Below are 12,407 nucleotides of genomic sequence, written 5' to 3'. Positions count from 1 at the left end.
ATGTGGCTCTACAGTGAATGCAAACATCTTCACCAGTCAGTTTCCACACAAAGAAAGAGAGGAGAGTTTTGTGAAAAGGCTCCAAGCACTATTTACTATATGTGGAGCAGTTGGAGGGGAGTTTATGGATGCTGCATTGGTGGAGTATGTGGCACTTTGGGGGCAGTTTGTGCAGCAGCTTTCAGCTGATTTTGATGAGATGTTGACGCGGTCGGTGCGACTGTTGGCTTTGTGAGCAGTTTATTTGGGTGAATACTGCTGCATTTTATTTTGAAAACTTTTCTCTTGTTACTGTCAGTTTAAGAGGTAAGCTGTTGTATTTTGGTTTCAGTTCACTCCATATTAATTCAGTTTAATTCTGGCTAATTTGCTTTAAATTGAGTTGAATTTTTTCTATGTTGTGATTTGGTTTTTGAGTGTGTGGGCAAGCTTGTGAAAGGGCATTATTATGCCCATTAGTCCACCTTACCACCGCACCTGACTGTTGTGCAGCCCGTGGAACAAATGATCCTGAATTCACTCTTACTTTTCCTGTTTTGCTTCCACCACAATAAAATCACACTTCATGCAGAGCTTGCTGTCTCTCTCTCTCTTTCTCTCAGTTTCCCGTCTAAAAATCAGTTTTCTACATTATTCGCTTGCTTGTTACGCACAAGTCTACCGTTGTTTACAGGCTGTCGGCCGATGTTTTTTTCCTTTTACTTACTTCCGAAAAGAAAACCTCATTTCTGCTGTTTAATAGGTTACTGAACAAATTTAAACTTTTTAAAATTATGCAAAATTGCAAAAGGCTCAGCTGTGTCTCTAATAAAACCTCTGTAACTTTGCTCTGATTCACTTCAGCAGCATCAGGTAATGTTCATGTGTTGATTAATGGTTTTCTTTCATTTTTGATCTACTGCAGAATATTTTAAGGCCATCTGCTATAAAATCAGGCCAGGAAAGTCGCCTTCATGTTTTTCTGTGTTTTATCCTGTTACTTTGACACAAAAGCATCTGCTGTGATGCTCACACCTTTGATAAAGTCTCGCAAGTGTCAGCTTTCTTTTTATAGAAATAAAGATATGGAAATGTACTGATACGCGATCAGAATTACAATATTTTTGACTGTCTGAGGCAAAATTGACCCGATTCAAATCGAATTGAATTGGATCGAATCGATTGGAAACCTTGTGAATCGAAATCGAATCGATTCTAGAAATCAGTGACGATACCCAGCCCTAGTAATCAGGGGGAGTGGAAACACATGAGGAAGCAGCAGACACAAATGAGCCTAACGACGTTACAGCCGAAGGGAACCTAAAAACAATGATAACGACACAACAGACTTTTACAGAACATAAAACAGGAAACACTCAGAACATACAATAATCAAAGAATAAAACTAAAATACACAAAACACTGAGTTGCAGATCCAGTACTGTAACAATAAAATTATATTAGTACATAGAAATACAAACCTTTTTTTATTTCTTATAAATCTTCTTGGGTTTAATCAGTTAAGTAGAACATGAGCTGAGAAAACTCTGTTTTCTGTTGCTTCCGTTGTAGAGGGTGACTTGAGTATAGAAGAGGTTACAGTGGGAGAAACTTTAAGTCCATCACAGTACAGCAAACTAACCTGTTCATCCTGCATTAACCTGCAGTAGTTTCCTGAATATTTTCGTTGAACCTTTGAGGGCTTACATCTAAGCTTTATATTTCCAGTTTATCAATCGCCACTGAGCAGTCCTTATCTTTAAATCGAAGCGCTCTTCTTCCTGGTCTGTCATGCCTTTCTTATCTTTCTCCATCTCTGAGTGAAGTTCACTGTTTCTTTTCTCTTCCTGTAAAATACAGCAGCTGCACCTTTAGCTAACAACACACTGTGTGACAGACTGCACACAAACAGGTTGTGTGTTTGCTAATGTGTCTCAAGCTGATAAAAAGGTTGCATTTCAAATAACTTGAGATTTAAAAAATATCACTCCCTTCATGCCAAAGTACCGCAACTTATGGACCCCTGCAGTCCTTAAATATTGATAAATAACCCCCCGGCCCACTTTAACCCCTGACTGTGGTACAGCAGTCCCTCGTTTATCGCGGGAGTTACGCTCCCGCTCGGTGAAATCCGCAAAGTAGCCGACTTCATTTTTTACAATTATTATTATTAACCATTTTAAGGCTGTAAAACCCCTCACTGCACACTTTATACACTTTTCTCAGACAGGCAGGAACATTTACACACTTTTCTCTCTTGTTTACACACCCTCAGTCAAACCTTCGTAGAAAAATAAGTCCACTATTATAGAATGAAACCAAAGATCAAACCCTGTTTTCAGGTCCAGAACATGAGAATAGAGCAGCTGTGAGAGAATTCAACATTAATGAATCAATGGTACTGAAGTGGAGGAAGCAAGAAGAATGAGTTGAGTAAAGTTTGACTTATCTGAATGTTTTGTTTCGCTTAATGAGCCGTATAGTCTGGGAAATACGGTAACTTCTACCTTCCTTTAGCATGTCCAGAAGTCCAATTTTTTTGTGCGATGGTTATCATCATCCTCTGCCTTCTGGGTGCTACTGCAGGTGCCTTTGACAGTGCAAAACGTTTCCTCGACATTGTTGTGTTTGTTGGGGGGAAAACTTACAAACATACAGTGCAGCACTTCAGAGTCACACTGCTAGCAATCAAAGATTTATCTAAATTTGACAAACTGAACACATTCTGTACTGGACAGGAGACACGGCACAAGATTGATTGACAATGTTCTACAGCCAATCAGGACGGAGAACACAACGTGCTGTAAAAACAAAAAGCATGCAAAACTGCACCGAAAAAAAAAATCAGCCAAGCAGCGAGGCAGCGAAAGGTGAACCGTGTTAAAGCGAAGGACCACTGTATACAGTTTTGCCTCTTTTATCTCTTTTTACCTGGTGATTAATACACAAACAGGATTCCCTTTGATGTTTTACTGTTTAGGCGCAAATCAGTTTGATGTTTGAAGGTTCGTAGTGACTTGAATAACTAACTAATAACTAGCCTCAAATACCTTAAACTAAAAGTAACAAGCCTGTTCTGAAAATGTAAGGAGTAGAAAGTAGATATTTGATTTAAAATGTAGGGAGTAAATCAAAAAGTTGTCAGAAAAAAACAACTCAAGTACCGTTACCTGAAAATTCTACTTAAGCACAGTAACAAAGTACCTGTGCTTGGTTTTTGGTAATATTTAGTTACTATGTTCTGTGATCCCTTTCTGATTTCCCAGTCGTGTCTCCATGTTGAGCTTGTCCTGGCCTTCTCTGATTTCCCATGTAGTTGTGTCAAGTTCAGTTACTTTATACTTGTTTCTAGTTTCCTCCCTGTTTAGGTTCTAGGTTTTTGTTTAGGCCCCATATCCAATCAGCCAGTCGAGCCCACTGTTGACACAAAGCTCGAGGTGCACACCACCAGGTATTCATGAATATTTTTATTTTATCCCTTTACAAACAATTTAAACAACAGAGACGAGTTACTTATCTGATATGTTAACCAAACAAATTCAGAGCAGTGTGTGAAACCTTCTGCTGTACATCAACATGTGGTATGTCTTTGGAGCTCTATTAACAAACTATGTAGCCTTTCAGTAAGTAAGGTCAGCTTGACAGAGAGACATTTCCATTACATTTGGTGCATTCTTCACAAAATGAACTACACTTGCACAGAAATAGTGAAAGTAATGTTTGAGGTTGGGGAGTGTTCAGAGGAGGAGGGCGGGCCTGTTGCTGTGAAACTGTGCCAATTCCACATGATTACAACGAGACAAATAAGGAAACATCAGACAAGCCTCTTTGTAAAAAGAAGCAGAGGTGTAATGAGCAAAAGTTAACCAGAAATCATTTTACATTTAAAAAGTGTAAAAATATCATTATAGATTTAATTTATAGCTTTATTTGTATAAAGCTATAAATTAAATCTTTATAGCAGTCACTTTATAGCAGTGACCTTCTGACCCATGAACCTTCCAGATCCCTCAGGTCATCTGGATCCGTTTTTTTATCAGTTCCCAGAGTCAGAACCAGACACAGAGAAGCTGCATTCAGCTTTTATGCTCCTTATATCTGGAACAAACTCCCAGAAAGCTTCAGATCAGCTGAAACACTCAGTTTATTTAAATCCAGGTTGAAGACTCACCTGTTCTCAGCTGCATTTGAATAAAAACACAAAATCCACACTTTTAAGCTTAAATCTCAAAACTTATATTTTAACTACTGATTTTATCTACTGTTTTTTTTTATCAATTTTAAATCATGCTTTTTATTGTTTTTGTTTTTTAATGTCTCTGTAAAGCACTTTGAATCACCTTGTTGTTGAATTGTGCAATATAAATAAACTTGCCTTGCCTTCATCTTTGAACAGTATCTGAGAGGGCAGGGATTTCCCCTCTCTGTGGGGGTAACAAGCATCATAAAGAGCACAAAGTAGAAAGAACAACAGTAGTTAAACAACATTACACAGAAATCTGACAGCAGTTGTTAAAGCATCCCCAAATCCCACTGACATGTTTAACAAGAAAAGGGTTGAGTTTCGATATTGTAGCATTTTGGAAAAATTAATGAATCAAAAAGAGAATTTAGGAACTCAGAAAAAAAATCAACTAAATATAAACACTAAATGTTCAGAGCTGCTGTTTCACCGACAGCCTCAGAGTTTCTCCACTCCCTCGCTCATCCTCTGCAGCTCTTCTGGGATTGGTGCTTCTTAAAAACAGGAGAGGAACTCTGACCGTTTGCCGTCCACTGACCGTTCGTCACACACTTCTCCATCCCTGTCACAGCAGTCAGAATCTTTGCACCCTAATCCACGACGTCTTTCACAGCATCGCTGGAGAACATGTTGTTGACAGTCTTTTCTATTGTTTTCAACTCTTTTACAAGTGTTTGGAAGCTTTTGTCTCCCCTAGCGTTCCTCATCATTTCTGCTTTTCGATTTTTCTTATAATTATATTTGATTAAACTTCTGCTTAAACGAACTGTGGCTCTCGTTGCATACAAAGCCCCAAATCCTCCACCTATAGCACCACCTGCTGCACCTACTTGCCGACCAAAACAGCGGCCGATTCCGTGACCGATTGCCCAGCCAACAGTGAAACATAACACTTCGCCAAAAAAGCCATAATCTTCTCTATCTTTTACTAAAGCTGCCGCATTCACCGACCCACTAACTGCACCGGTAAACGCTCCTCCGACTACTCCCCCAAATACGCTGCTCACAAAGCCAACCGTTGCACTAACTGTATCAACATCTCCACAAAGTTTGGAGTAAATCATTGCGCAAACCGCTCCCAAAGTGGCACATGTTGCACCAATGATGCCTCCAAAAGTTCCACTAAAAGTGCCTCCAAACCAAACAAACGGAGCTTGGACCACCTCGTTCCGAGAACCCTCCAGATTTGCATCATCTGCAGCAGCTGCCTGTACAAAGCACTTAGAATCTCGCCCAAGGCCATCTTCAAGTTGGTCGTACAGCCTCCTAAATCTCTCCAAACGTGCTTTGCCATTTTCATCCAGGTCAGTTGAAGCCGTGAATCCAAATGTGGCCCAAAACATTTCCATTTTTATGTGTGCGCTGCACAATAATCCACCTCAAGCTAAATATAAAGTCAACTGCTGTTTAGAAGAAGATAAATAAATCAAGTTCTTGTCCTTGAAGTGGCCGATGTTAGTATTTTCCTCCCTGCAAAGAAAAATAACAGGACGTGAAACCAGATGATTCACGTCTTTTTAAACTCTTTTTAATGAACCCCTAACACCTTTTTTGTTTTGTTTTTTAATTTTGCACTGCCTTAAAATTCAGTATTTTGTGCTGTGAAAACACAAAATTGTAAAAGTTAGCCAATAGCCCACCTGTTAGCTGGAGACGTCGTAATGAGAAAATGATCATGTCGTGCCTTTTTTCCACTAGCACCTGCTTGGCTCGACTTTACTCTGCTTGGTTTTGCTTGTTTTCCAATACAACCGAGTCACACCTCAGTCTGGGTGGGGTTGTTATAGCGAGGCAGCCTGAAAGAGCTGTGATGTCATTTGCCTGCCGCACAAACACAACACAAAAATGAAGGACATGGAGGTGATGGTATACCTGCTCCTCAGTGTCGGACCACCGTGTTGGTTTGTGCGTGCCCACTTCTCTCGTTTCAAAAATAGGGTTTGATTCTTCGTGAACGGGTTGCTTTCATGACCTAGCCAGTGATTGTCACTCCCTGGCCAATCGGTGACTTTCCATCTGCTGACATCACATTTTTGACCCAACTCAGCTCACTTGGAACCCTGGGAAAGTAGGTACAAAAAAGTACCTGGTAAACTCTATGGAAAACTCTAAAAACCTATTAGAGTTTGGTCGAGGCAAAAAGGTGCTAGTGGAAAAGGGGCAATCGTCAGGGGTCCCCAGAGTTTGGATGACTCAGCCATGACTGTCTCAAACAATCTCATTCATTGTTTATGAAATCTACAGTCTAATAAATGAAGAGGGGAGATTTGAATACATTCTGAAGTGACTAGATTTTATTCAACCACATAAATTTGATCAGTCAGATGAAGAGTGATAAAACAAACCTGTTTTTTTCAGGAAGGTTGTTTTTTTATCACCCTTCATCTGACTGATTAAATTTGTACAACAGCCTTGTCACATTTCAAATCAGTTATCTTTGCATCTTCTGTTTTTCCCAAATGCTTGACAACCTTTTAAGTTGCTATTGAAATGTTTGACATTAAATTCATGTGGTAACATAACACTGCACATAACAATACGTTCCCACAGCACTTTTTGTGCATATGCATGTCTTCGATGTGTATTGTATCGTACGTAGTAAACATTTGTACATGGTATAAATTAATTATGAATAATAATAAGGACAAAAAAAAAAACCTGACCTCTATCCCAAACCCTGACCCCCGTGTCGTTACCCAGCCTTAGGAGAGCAATTTAAAACAAAATGACATATTCTCACAGGTTATATTTAGGGTCATGATGACTTAGATTAATTTTGAGGCTCATCCATACTCACTGTTATCTGTCTTTCGATGCCTCAACGATGCTTTTGGTTCTTTCTTCTTGAAACAGACAGCACTTTCACAGAAGTGGGTAAAAGAGAATATTAGGCTGGGGTTAGTTCAGAGCAGGAATCAGGAAGTCAAGGATCGGAGTAAGAGGGAAGGGCTGCTGGTATGAAGCTATGTTCCTGTTCTATATGAATAAATTGCAGATGATTGGGAACGCCTGACAAGAGCTTGACTTTGAAATGTAGCCTGTTCGGTATGCTGAAGGAAACAGTGCCAAAGTTAAGATAAAGGCGGACTCTAAGTCACAGCATGCAAAAAACTAAAACTAAATATGTGAAGATATAATTATACATGACTGCGTCATCAATGCAAGGTGTGAAAGTTCAGTGTGGCCTCTGGAGAAAAAAAACTTTATATAATTTGCATATAAACTCATCTTGTTATTTCTGATCTTTGGCCATCTTTTTCAGTTTTTTCTTCTCTAACAGAAACTTCACAGTAAAAGCCTGAACAAACAAATGCGTATGAAAGGATCCAGATGTGTAAACGATATGAAACGTTGGCCTTTCAAATCCAGATGAGAAAACTACCAAGTTAAAGCTGTCTATGATTTAGCCAACACTTTATACAGCTGTGTTTCCTTTTTTATTTTCACTGTGACCCTGAAAAAGGACTCTTTGTGTTAACCATTAGTAGTTGCAGGAACTAAATGGCGGTAAATCAAAAGGGGGATCAGTAAAAATAGAAGCTGAGTCCACAAGTGAGGTAGAGACAGAACTAGATAAACAAGTCCAACATGGAGGCCCCACCTTTCAACTTACGGGATCTGTTGCTAACATGTTGGTGCAGATACCGCAGCACACCTTCAGGGGTCTGATGGAGTCCATGACTCGACAGGTCCGGGCTGTTCTGGCAGCAAAAAGGACCTGGACAACACTGTAACTGTGCAAATTGTTGACAAGTTTTGCATTTTTCTGTTTCATTTTGAATGTTTGTTTGTTTTCAGTTGATTTTCTTACCAGAGTAGGTGTGACTGTAATTTCAGTCTTTATACGTGGTGTAATATGTAGGGCAAAGGCAACGTTGATAGTAGATAATAAAATACAAAAAAGAACTTGACAGTTGTTCAGATGATGTGAATAAGCCACAGAAGGGCGCAGCTGAAAAGGCTTGCTGTATTTGTCTTGGCCCCTGGGTCTTGAATTTCTCCGTGGATTTGTGATACCGTTTGTTTTGAAGACATTTGTTTCTCTCGTTTTGTTACATCAGTGTTAATGTTCCTGTTTCCCTTGATTTATTATATCTTCCAGGGTTATGTTCGAGTTGGGTTGTGTGTCTGTAGTGCCTTGTTTGCTCTAAGCTAAATATGGTTCGGTATTTCCCTTTTGTGATCCTATTCTGTTCGTTTAGTCTCCATGTCTGTATTATGTCTCTGTCAGTCTCAGATGTTTGAGTCTCTGTCTTGGTTATTTCCAGTTTTATTTTGATGGTCTCTTGTGATTTCTATCTAGTTTGACTTCCCTGTCTTGTTATCTCTGATTTGTTCCAGCTGTGCTGTCTGCTGTTTCCACTCCCCTCTTTATCCGGTGTGTATTTATTCTCTGAATCTCCTCTTGTCCTTTGTCACATCCTTACTCAACGCCGTGTGCTCCTCTGTTCTGTCGCGTTCCCTAGACTCCTAGTTTTATATTCCTGGCTCCAGCCCTGCCCTATTTTTGTATTTTGGAAAGTCTTCAGCATTAGAACTGCCTTTTTTTCACATTCTGTCTCCTGAGTCGTGCATTTTGAGTCCGTATCTTGCCTGCCACACAGTGCTTTAAGACAGTACTGAAGCTTATTAATGGAAAGTTGGGGATTACCAAAGGGAAAAGTAGGACTCTAAGGAAAAGTTGAGTCAAGATCTCAGCAGAGCTTCACAAGCAGCAGACTGAGGCTTGTGTTAGAGCATCAGGGGCCACCTCACTGTCCCCTTACTGATATCAAACCACCTCTGAATAATAGCATAACAGTCTTCTTCAGATCAAGGTAAAGTTTTCATTTTATTTAGTTCTAAAGTCTGGAGGAAGACTGGAGACAGACTGAATCCAAGGTGCGTGAAGTCCAGTGTAAATGTTCCACAATCTGTGAGACTTTGGGCCATCTGTCATCTGCTGGTGTGGGTTGGTCCACTGTGTTTTATCAAGTCCAAAGTCAACACCGTGTCTAGGAAGATATTTTAGAGCACTTTGTGGTTCCGTTTGCTGATAACTTGTCTGGCAGGACTTAGCGCCTCCATATATTGTCGAATAACTAGAAAACGGTTTGCTGACTGTTGTCAGACTGGACCTGGAAGATTAGAAACAGCCAACCTTAAAATACAGACATGCTCTTCATAAGTTGGACGTTTGAGAAATCAGTTTTACCCCGGTTCTTTTATTCGTCGAAACTTCCAGAGACGGCACCGGGACTCAGTAGTCATTTCACAAAACCTTTATTCATCTTCATTTAAGCATGCACTTCTAGAAGGGAAGACGAGGCCGGTGTCCCTCTCCAAATCTTCACCCCTTTGTTAGTTACAGCCAGCTTTATAGAGGCGTCCCCATCATAAAACCCCCCACGGTGTGCTGCAAACTCTGTCTGTGTCTATGTGCACGAGCACATGAATGCCTACATGTGCGCATTCCCGCGTGTCTATGTGAGTGCTCGTGTGTGACTGTGTATGCACACCTGTGTGTATGTATGAGTGCACATGAGTGAGTGTGCGTGTGGATGTGTGTGCGTGACAGTTAAAACACTGTGGGTGTAGGTGACTCCCTAGGTCATAAAACCCATCTCTCTTCCAGACGACAGTTATCCAGTTACAAATGTTGAGACCCCCACCCAAACATCCTCTGGGGAAAGTCCACTCAGCATTAACTCCTCTCTGTTTTACTCTCACAGTTCAAGTGGGGGAGGGGTCTCCTACAATCTACTCCTAAGTTCACGACACAGTGAGGCCTTTATTATATTGAGGGCAGTGTCTCTACAATAGTTCTACATTCTATGTTAACACATTTCTAAACTCTAAAATCAGCTAAACATTCTACAATTACATATCCTTTTTTGATGGATTCTAATAACTTGATGCCTGGATTTCAGATTTTTCCTAACCTATAAACCACCATCATTCAAAGTAAAGCAAAAAAGGGGGATTTACACAATATATGAGTAAATGTGAAAGTTTGCCTTTTTAATTGAATTGTGAAATAAATAAACTTTTCATGGTTTTCCAAATTCTTTTGTACTATGTATGAACTAGTAAAGCACCTTCAGATGACTCTAGCCACATAAATACCAGCATGTTTAGAGGCTTACACCTTCTCTTTGTTAATCTTCTTCATTACGCTCGGCTTCCCTTCATAATTCATTAAACTTTCATCTAATCTAAATGAAAGTTGATCCGACCTCATCACACCGCAGCTCAGGTTTAACCGAGCGCATATTTGGTTAGTGTTTAAACTAATCTGAGACCTTTATTTGTCCAGAGGGAAGGCTCCAGAATCAACAAGATTAAAGCGGTTCCTCTCATCGTTACACGGTAATACATTTATCATTCATTATTAAGGATGAGCTGCCCGAGTCAAATAAATGAGGCGCCGACACTCGTCGTTTATAAGAGGGTCACCTTTATTGTCACAAAAACACAACAGGATGTACAAAAGCAGCAACCTTTTTCATTCGGTTGGTTTTTCTCACACGAAGCAGCAACTTTTAGCTTCCACACACAAAGTTGCGCAGTGTTTTTGCACTGTTTAGTTGGTCTTTAGTTATACTGACTTTGTAGTAGTTTATCATTCTTCTTCACGATTCACAAACAACACTTACCCCACACAGCAAGCACCACTCATCATTTAGTTGATATACAATATCGTTCATTTCTCTGAAGGTATAATAGTCGTGTTTTTTCTTTTCTTTTTTTTTCTCTGGGGGCTTTACTTTGCCATTTGGAACATAATACAAAAATCTAAGTAACTGTACAATTTTTGTTTTACTCTATCATACACTCACAAGTATACACAGAATTTTTGACAAGAAAATGAGACCTCTGTTGACCCAGCGTGCAGATTTCCAGGAATGTATACAGTATGCATGCCATTTTGGAGAGTTTTTTCCTCTTTTTTTAATTCCTTCTATAAAAGTTTCACATAAAATCCATTTTGTTATATATTATCTGGGTTTATATACATGATTTGAACACCCACAAATGGTTTGAACAATCACACATTCATCAAGAAACCATCGATAAACAGTTTGAATTGTATCATCTGTGTAGTGTATGCACACTATTGGTTATAGTAGAGGAAAACAGCTACAAAATGAGGCCATCCTATCAGAGAGGTGATTGTTTCATGTGCTTTCTATACATGTTCCTGCCCGCCGCGAGCATCTGGCGCCTCTCCTGGTCTCTACGATACAATGTGTTAATGGTTTGTTTCATGGTTAGCAGAAAAAATAAAGAAATCTTTAACGCAGAAAAATAAAAATTTACAGAATAAATGTGTTAAACGTGCGTATGAATCCTCTTCAAGTATAAAAATACAAAAAAAGCTTGATTATATAAAACATAGATGACACTTTTTTCTTTTTTACATGTTCTCTCCCAAATTTAAACTAAATGATTGTTAATATACATACAATATATCTGAAGTGGTTTAGGTTATACTTTAACTGCGTGCTAGCTTTTAATGCTATTTCTGACACTACTAATACATTCCATAAATGTATTAACTATATAATAAAATGTCTGCTTGTAATTTACTGTGTGCCGGTGGTATAAATACACAGTCAGTGTCAGATTTCCCTCCAGCAAGATGTCACGCACCGCGTCGAGCACCGGGTGCGCGCAGGATTACTTATCTTGTCACTTTAGATTCGGTTTACATGAAACCTTTCGTCTCAGCTCGCTGCATTTCTGCGCTTTAATCCAAACTCGACTTGTCACATTCATTAAAACTTTTATAACACACCGATTTGGGAACGGGTTAAACTCTGACAACACACGTGTTGCAGACAAAAGGTAAGGGTAACACGATTCGCTGTGTCCCAGTTTCACACTTTCACACACCTGCGAAGAGGAGAGTTTATTTTAGTAATGATCATCATTTTCATCATTTTATTTTTGACTGGAGTTGCAAATATTTCGCATTGTTTATTTTACAAATGGGAGTGAATGAGTGGGAGTGGCTAAAGTCACTGGGCGTGTGACTTAGAAAAGGGGGCGTGGTTAGAGAGGATAAAACTCGCAGTATGCATGACTAGTTAAATAGTAAAAGTTTAAAAAAGTAGTAAAAGTTTGTTTGTTATGCATCACTTTGTAGCTAACTGTTGGTCACTCATCGTGGACGTTCCAAGCTCCGGCTAGGCACCCAAATCTA

Source organism: Mchenga conophoros, linkage group LG8 (genome assembly GCF_057382185.1).
Source record: "Mchenga conophoros isolate Kocher_MC1m ecotype Shallow Benthic linkage group LG8, M_conophoros_male_GT1.1, whole genome shotgun sequence".
Lineage (NCBI taxonomy): Eukaryota > Metazoa > Chordata > Actinopteri > Cichliformes > Cichlidae > Mchenga > Mchenga conophoros.
This window is presented reverse-complemented; position numbering follows the sequence as displayed.